This window comes from Cetorhinus maximus, chromosome 8 (genome assembly GCF_964194155.1).
Source record: "Cetorhinus maximus chromosome 8, sCetMax3.hap1.1, whole genome shotgun sequence".
NCBI classification, from domain to species: Eukaryota; Metazoa; Chordata; class Chondrichthyes; order Lamniformes; family Cetorhinidae; genus Cetorhinus; species Cetorhinus maximus.
Genome location: NC_135886.1, coordinates 79,024,002 through 79,033,410, shown reverse-complemented (window position 1 = coordinate 79,033,410; position 9,409 = coordinate 79,024,002). Strand labels below are relative to the sequence as shown.

Below are 9,409 nucleotides of genomic sequence, written 5' to 3'. Positions count from 1 at the left end.
TGTATTGCCCATCCCTAATGGTTCCTGAGAAAGTAATGGTGAGCTACTTTCTTGAGCTGCTACAGTCCATTTGGTGTAGAGACACCCACAGTGCTAAGAGAGAGGGAGTTCATAGATTTTGACCCAGCCTCGGTGAAGGAATGTCGATATAGTTCCAAGTCAGGATGGTGTGTGACTTAGAGGGAAACTTGTAGGTGGTGGTGTTTCCATGCATCTGCTGCCCTGGCTTTTTAGGAAGTAGAGGTCATGGGTTTGGAAGGTGCTGTCGAAGGAAGTTTGTCGAGTTACTGTAGTACATCTTGTAAATGGTGCAAATTGCTGTCACTATGCAGTGGTGGTGAAGTTGATGAATGTTTAAAGTGATGAATGGGTGCTGATCAGTTGGGCTGCTATGTCCTGGATGGTGTCAAGATTATTGAGTACTGGAGCTGCACTCATCCAGGCCTTGCCAGCAACACTCACATCCCATGAAAGAAGGAAAAAAAAATCACACTCCTGGATTGTGCCTTGTGGACAGCCTTTGGGGAATCAGGACGTGTGTTAGTTGCCACAGAATTCCCAGCCTCTGACCTGCTCTTGTAGCCACAGTATTTATATGTTGGTAGAGTTGGGTATCTGGTCAATGTGTGCCTGTCTATCAGCCTTTTTCTGTATGCAAGACAGATTCAGTAGAGGTGGTGGCACAATGGTATACAGTTGAGTAGGAGTTGTCCTGGGAGTCCTCAACATCGACTCCAGACCCCATGAAGTCTCATGGCATCAGGTCAAACATGGGCAATGAAACCTCCTGCTGATTACCACATACCACCCTCCCTCAGCTGATGAATCAGTGCTCCTCCATGTTGAACACCACTTAGAGGAAGCACTGAGGGTGGCAAGGGTGCAGAATGTACTCTGGGTGGGGGACTTCAATGTCCATCACCAAGAGTGGCTCAGTAGCACCACTACTGACTGCGCTGGCTGAGTCCTAAAGCACATAGCTGCTAGACTGGGTCTGCGGCAAGTGGGGGGGGGAACCAGCAAGAGGGAAAAACATACTTAACTTCATCATCACCAACCTGTCTGCTGCAGGTGCATCTGTCCATGACAATATTCGTAGGAGTGACCATCGCACAGTTGTAGTGGATTCTAGGTCCCACCTTCACATAGAGGATACCCTCCATTGTGTTGTGTGGCACTACCACCGTGCTAAATGGGATAGATTTTGAACAGATCTAGCAACTCAAGACTGGGCATCCATGAGGTGTTGTGGGCAGCAGAACTGTACTCAATCACAATCTGTAACCTCATGGCCTGGCATATCCCCCAATCTACCATTACCACCAAGCCAGGGGATCAACCCTGGTTCAATGAAGAACGCAGGGGGGCATGCCAGGAACAACACCAGGCATATCTAAAAATGAGGTGTCAACCTGGTGAAGCTGTAACATAGGAATACTTGCATGCCAAACAGCATAAGTAGCAAGTGATAGACAGGGCCAAGCAATCCCACAACTAACGGAACAGATCTAAGCTCTGCAGTCCTGCCACATCCAGTCGTGAATGGTGGTGGACAATTAAACAACTCACTGGAGGTGGAGGCTCCCCAAATATCCCCATCCTCAATGATGGGGAAGCCAAGCACATTAGTGCAAAAGATAAGGCTGAAGCATTTGCTACAATCTTCAGCCAGAAGTGCTGAGTGGATGATCCATCTTGGCCTTGTCTGGAGGTCCCCAGCATCGCAGATGCCAGTCTTCAGCCAATTTGATTCACTCCACGTGATAGTAAGAAACGGCTGAAGGCATTGGGTAATGCAAAGGCTATGAGCCCTGACAATATTCCGGCAATAGTACTGAAGCTCCAGGACTTGCTGTGCCCCTAGCCAAGATGTTCCAGTACAGCTACAACACTGTCATCTACCCGGCTATGTGGAAAATTGCCCAGGTATGTCCTGTACACAAAAAGCAGGACAAATCCAACCTGGCCAATTACCGCCCCATCAGTCTATCCTCGATCATCAGTAAAATAATGGAAGGGGTCATCAACAGTGCTATCAAGCAGCACTTGCTTCGCAATAACCTGCTTACTGATGCCCAGTTTGGGTTCAGCCAGGGCCGCTCAGCTCCTGACCTCATTCCAGCCTTGATTCAAAGATGGACAAAAGAACTGAACTCCCAAGGCAAGGTGAGAGTGACTGCCCTTGACATCAAGACAACATTTGACCTAGTATGGCATCAAGGAGCCCTAGCAAAATTGAAGTCAATGCGAATCAGGGAGAAAACTCTCTGCTGGTTGGAGCTATACCTAGCACAAAGGAAGATGGTTGTGGTTGTTGGAGGTCAGGCATCTCAGTCCCAGGACATCACTGCAGGAGTTCCTCAGGATAGTGTCCTCAGTGCAACAATCTTCAGCTTCTTCATAAATGACCTTCCTTCCATCACAAGGTCAGAAGTGGCGATGTTCGCTGATGATTGCACAATGTTCAGCACCATTCGTGACTCCAGATAATGAAGATAATGTTCAAATGCAGCAAGACCTGGACAATATCCAGGCTTGGGCTGACAAGTGGCAAGTAACATTTGAGCCACACAAGTGCCAGGCAATGACCATTCTCCAACAAGGGAGAATCTAACCATTGTCCCTTGACGTTCAATAGCATTACCATCACTGAATCCCCCACAATCAATACCCTGGGGGGTTCCATTGACCAGATACTGAACTGGACTAGCCATTTAAATACTGTGGCCACAAGAGCAGGGTAGAGGCTAGAAATCCTACGATGAGTAACTCACCTCCTGACTCCTCAAAGCCTGTCCACATTCTACAAGGCACAAGTCAGGAGTGTGATGGAATATTCCCCACTTGCCTCGATGAGTGCAGCTTCCACAACACTCAAGGAGCTTGACACCATCAAGGACAAAGCAGCCTGCTTGAGTGGCACCAGAATCACTAACATTTACTCCCTCCACCACCAATGCACAGTAGCAGCAGTGCATACCATCTACAAGATGCACTGCAGGAATTCACCAAGGCATTTTCCAAACCCATGACCATTACCGTCTAGAAGGACAAGGGCAACAGATAGATGGGAACACCACCACCTGGAAGTTCCTCTCCATTCACTCACCATCCTGACTTGGAAATATATCACCGTTCCTTCATTGTCAGTGGGTCAAAATTCTAAAACTCCCTTCCTAACAGCACTGTGGGTGTACCTACACCACATGGACTGCAGCGGTTCAAAAAGGCAGCTCACCACCACCTTCTCAACAGCAAGTAAGGATGAGCAATAAATGCTGCATTATCCTTTCCCCTGCAAGCCACTTATGCCTGCTGACTCACCATGTGCAAATCCTGCCTATCTGCTACCCTCTATGCATAGTGCCAGTGTCAGAACTGTTAGCTGTGTATGTAATTGAGTGGTAGTGTTCCTTTTTCATCAATATACTGCTCCTTTTGCACTGTGCACTTCATGCTTCTGCACCAGTCTTTGCCCAGGTGGCTGCTCTTTGGTATCTGAAAGGCGCAAGTATAGGGTTGGATTGAGGGATGGAGGGGAAAACAGATGTGGATCCTCACTCGATCTGAAGCTTGTAATTCTGAAGTGAATATGGAAAGAGCAGAAAGTGGGATTTGAGAAAGTTGATTAGCTAGGGACACACCATCATCCTCTGTGGTTTCAGTCATGGACACTCTGATAATGGCCAGCACTTCCTCCTTCATGAATGTGAGGACATACAGCCATGCCTGGGCACCCATTTGTTAGTTGCTGCAGCCTCTGGTTATGAACCACTTGTCTTGCAAGAGAGAAGGAAGTGTGATTGAGTGTTTTTTTATATTCTTTCACGGGATGAGAGTTGTTAATGATATGTTAATTATATTGTTAGGATACACAGGTGAAGGGCATTGTTTAATTAAGTACTTTGAGTAAATGTAAAGAGGGGACAGCTGTGACACTGGGTATGAGAGTAAGAGCTGTGAGACTGAACAAAGCTAATAAAATCTCTCAGCAAAGAAAAGCCCTGTGTCTTTGTTTTGACTTCACCAACCAGCTTGGATCCTATTAACATGAGTCACTGACAACATTTGTGATGGTGAGCTGCCTTCCTGAGTTGGTCAAGTCCCGCTTGTACTGGTACACCCAGTGCTGTTAGGAAGAGAGCTCCAGGAATTTTGATTCAGTGACAGTGAAGGAACGGTGATATATTTCCAAGTCAGGATGGTAATGTAACCTCACAGAATCACAAAATTGTTCCAGCACAAAAAGAGGCCATTTGGGCCACCGTGTCTGCTCCAGTTCTCTGAATGAGCAATTTACCTACTGCTATTCCCCTGCCTTCTCCCCGTAACCCTGCACATTCTCCCTTCTTGGATAATCCAATTCCATCTCGAGTGCCTCAATCGAACCTGCTTCTACCACACCGTCAGGCAGTGCATTCCAGAACTTAACCACTTACTGAGTGAAAAAGTTTCTCCTCATGTCTCCATTGCTTCATTTGCCATTTACCTTAAATCTCTGCCCTCTTCTTCTTGATCCTTCCACCAATGACAACAAAACTTTTCTTGATATACCCTGTCCCGATCTCCCCATGATTTTGAATATCTCTTCAGAGCCTTCTCTTCTTCAAGGAAAACAGTTCCAACTTCTCCATAACTGAATTTCCTCATGCTTAGACAATTCTTACAAATCTTTTCTGCAGTCTAATGCCTTCACATCTTTTCTAAAGCCTGTGTCCAGGACTGAATGCAAAACTCCAGTTGAGACAGAACCAGTGTTTTTTTACAAGGTTAACATAACATCCTTGCTTTTGTACTCTATGTTTCTATTGATGTCCAAATGTAGCGAGACCTGGACAATATCCAGGCTTGGGCTGACAAGTGGCAAGTAACATTTACACTACACAAGTGCCTGGCAATGACCATCTCAAACAAGAGAAAATTTAACCATCGCCTCTTGACATTCAATAGCATTATCATCGCTGAATCCCCCACTATCAACATCCTGGGGGTTACCATTGACCAGAAAGTGAACTGGGCTAGCCACATAAATACTGTGGCTACAAGTGCAGGTAATAGGTTAGGAGTCCTGTGGCAATTAATTCACCTCGTGGCTTCCCAAAACCTGTCCACTATCTACAAGGCACAAATCAGGACTGTGATGGAATACCCTCCACTTGCCTAGGTGAGTGCAGCTTCAACAACACTCAGGAAGCTTGACACTGTCCAGGACAAAGCAGCCCGCTTGATTGGCACCACATCTGCAAACATTCACTCCCTCCACCACCGATGCACAGTGGCAGCAGTGTGTACCATCTACAAGATACACTATAGGAAGTCATCAAGGCTCCTTAGACAGCACCTTCCAAGACCACAACCTCTACCATCTAGAAGGACAAGGGCAGCAGACCCAAGGGAACACCGTCACCTGGAAGCTCGTTCCCCTCCAAGCTACTCACCATCCTGACTTGGAAATATATCACCGTTTCTTCACTGTCACTGGGTCAAAATCCATTCCTAACAGCACTGTGGGTGTACCTAGCCAGCATTTGGGACGCCCACATCCCATGAATTAATGAGTTAAAAAAAAAAGCCAGAATTTTCCAGCACCTCCCTCTGGTAACGGTAGGGTGGGGAATATGCCAGGCCATGAGGTTACAGATTGTGGTTGATTACAACTTTGCTGCTGCTGATGGCTTACAGTGCCTCGTGGATGACCAGTGTTGAGTTGTTAGATCTGTTTGAAATCTATCCCATTTAGCACGGTGGTAGTGCCACACAACATAATGGAGGGTAACCTCAATGTGAAGATAGGACTTCATTTTCACAAGGACTGCATGGTTGTCATTCCTACTGATACTGTCATGGATAGATGATTCTGTGACAGGTAAATTGGTAAAGACGAGGTAAAGTAAAGTTTTCCACCTTGTTGGTTCCCTCGCCACCTGCCGCAGACCTAGTCTAGCAGCTATGTCCTTTAGGTCTCGGCCAGCTTGGTCAGTAGTGGTGATACTGAGCAACTCTTGGTGTTAGACATTGAAGTCCCCCAAACAGAGTGCTTTGCCACCCTCAGCACTTCTTCTAAGTGGTTTTCAACATGGGGGAGTACTGATTCATCAGTTCGTATGGGGCTCATAGGTGGTAACCAACATGTTTGACCTGATGCCATGGGACTTGGGGACCAGAGACAATGTTGAGGCTTCCAGGGCACCCCCCTCCCAACTGTATACCACTGTTCCACCACCTCTGGTGGTTCTATCCTGTCCATGGGAAGGGACATAACCAAGTATGGTGGTGTCTGGGGCATCGTCTGTATGGTATGATTCCATGAGTATGACTATATCAGGCTGATTCTTGACTAGTCAGTGGGACACTCCCATAATTGGCACAAGTCCCCAGATGTTAGTAAGGAGGACTTTGCAGGGTCGACAGGGCTGGGTGTGCTATTGTTATTTACGGTGCCTAGGTTTATACCAGGTGACCCATCCAGTTTCATCCCTTATTGACGTTTTTGTAGCGGCTTGATACAATTGGGTAGCTTGCTAGGGCATTTAAGAAACAAGTACATTGCTGTGGTTCAGACTTTGCTGCACTGAATTTCATCTGGCACTTGTCCACCCATTCCACCAACTTGTCTATGTACTTTGAAGTTCTGCTTGATTCTTCTCACAGTTCACAATTGCGAGTTCCAAGTTTCTTCTCACAGTTCCAAGTTTCACATCATCCACAAATTTTGAAATTGTGCCCTGTGCACATAGGTCATTAATATATATCAGGAAGAGCAAAGGTTCTAACGCCTGGGAACTCCACTACAAACCTTGCTCCACTCTGAAAAAGATCCATTAGCCACTATTCTGTTTCCTGTCATTCAGCCAATTCATATCCATCTTGCTACTGTAGCTTTTGTTCCATGGGAGTCAGGAAGTGAGTTACTCACCGCAGAATTCCCAGGCCCTGTCTTGCCCTTGTAGCCACAGTACTTATATGGTAGATCCAGTCAGTTTATTCACACAAGTCAATTGTGTGGCACTTTACCAAATGCCTACTGGAAATCCATGTACACCACATCAATAGCATTACCCTCATCAGCCCTCTCTGTTACCCCTTGTAAAAACTCAAGCAAATTGGTTAAACACGACTTGTGCTTAACAAATCCATGCTGATGTTCCTTAATTAACCCACATTTGCCCAAGTGACTATTAATTCTGTCCCGAATTATTATTTTTAGAAGCTTCTCCATCACTGACATTAAACGTACTGGCCTGTAATTGCTGGGTGTATCTTTACACCCTTTTTTGAACAAGGGTGTCATTTCTGCAGTTCTCTGGCACCACCCCTGAGTTTAATACTGGAAAATTATGGCCAGTGCTTCCGCAATTTCCACCCTCACTTGGAAGAGAACTTGCAGATGATGGTAGTGGTCCCATGTGTCTGCTGTCCTTGTCCTCTTAGGTGGCAGAGGTCGTATGTTTAGAAGGTGATGTCAAAGGAGCTTTGGTAAGGTGCTGCGGTGCATTTGTCTTGGATGGTGTCAAGCTTCCTGAGTGTTGTTAGAGCTGTACTCATCCAGGCAAGTGGAGAATATCTCCCTTGACTTGTACCTTGTAGATGGTGAACAGGCTTTGGGAAGTCAGGAGGTGAGTTACTCACCACAGAATTCCAAGCCCCTGTCCTGCCCTTGTAGCCACTGTATTTATATGGCAGATCCAGTCAATTTCTGTGTAACACGCAGGATGTTGATAGTGGGGATTCAGCGATGGTAATGCCATTGAATGTCAAAGGGGGATTCTCTCTTATTGGAGATGGCCATTGCTTGCCATTTGTGTGGCACAAATGTTACTTGGCACTTATCAGCCCAAGCCTGAATGTTGCCCAGGCCTTGCTGCTTGTGGACATGGACTGCTTCAGAATCTCAGTAACTTCAAATGCAAATGCTACAATCATCAGTAAACATCTCAACTCCTGACCTTATGATGGAGGGAAGGTTTTTTTTTAATGCTGAATAGTTTATTTATAGTTAGTTCCTTGTCCCACATCACAAGTTACTGGTCAGGTCAAAGGTCTCAATTATACAAATACAATAGTAAACACAATAAGATTGTCCCTGCAGTCAGTTTAGTCACCCTCCCCCAGGGTGAGCTTGTCAAACAGGTACTCTCCCATGCCATTCTCAGGGGCTTCCAGTCTCTTCAGGTTAGTGATGTGATCTCCAAGCTTCTTGATCCTCTTCACTTGCTCATCCAGGTAGTGAGTCTCCAGGAAGTCACAAAGATGAGGGTCAGTGTACACAGAGGAGAGTTTGTGCAGATCCAGCAGACTCTGGTTCACATTCTTCTCCATCCGCAGAGCTCTCTGTATTGCCTCCAGATCATTGCTCCACTCATCCTGCCCTGGTTTCTTGATGTCCTCCAGGATGACTCGGCCTCCACGTTTATTCTGGAATTTGATCAGTTTCTCAGCGTGTTCCCGTTACCCATGTGACTGCTCCTTGAAGAACTCAGCAAAGTGACGCAGGGCAACATCATCCCAGTCAAAGAGAACATAGAGAGAAAAACATAGGAGGAGTAGAGCTCCAGGTTCACCTGCTTGTTAACAGCATCCTCACAGTCCTTGTGTTGGTTCTGACGCACTTGGGAAGCCATCTTCAATATTACCCATGTAGCCACCAGTTATGATACTGACACTGTGTCTACATTAAAAGATAGCACAGAGGCAGGATCTGCACATGGTGAGTTGCCAGGGAAGGTCATTGATGCAGCAACTGAAGATGGTTGGGCCTCGGACATTACCCTGAGGAACTCATGTATTGATGTCCTGGGACTTTGATGATTGACCTCCAACAACTGCAACCACAATCACCTTCCCTTGTGCTAGGTGTGACTCCAACCAGTGGTGAGCTTTCCCCAACCCTTTGGCCCCCCCACCACCGATTCTCATTGACTCCAGTTTTGCTAGGGCTCCTTGATGCCATATTTGATGAAATGCTGCCTTGATGTCAAGGGCAGTTGCTCACCTCACCTCGAGTTCAGCCCTTTTGATGTTAGATGATTCCTTTTCAGAGGATAGTAGACATCTGGAACAAGTCATTAGCTTGTGTGATGAGTACTAGCTCTCTGGGGAGCTGGAGGAGTTCCTGATTGAGCCAGAGATCCATCTTATAAAAAGTATGTAAAATACCAGTTAATTTTAAGCATGGTCTACATGGTATCCTGAACTACCTTTGTATGGTGCAACGTGTTTGGAGGATGAGCCTGTAATAGTTAAATATTTGGTAGTTTGTGCAAGCTGTAGTGTTGGCCTGAGGCTTGCAATAGTGCAATGTGAGGATGAGGTGAGGCTATGAATGTCGAACCATAGAACCATAGAAAAGTTACGGCACAGAAAGAAGCCATTCAGGCTATGGTGCCTGCGCTGGCCGGAAAAGAAAAAA

The 9,409-nt window shown here is 46.3% G+C and overlaps 1 pseudogene; it reads right to left on the bottom strand.

Annotated features, from left to right (window-relative positions):
• Positions 1-8,094: 8,094 nt before the first annotated feature.
• Positions 8,095-8,621, bottom strand: LOC144683203 (ferritin heavy chain B pseudogene; annotated as a pseudogene).
• Between the last annotated feature and the right edge of the window lie 788 nt (positions 8,622-9,409).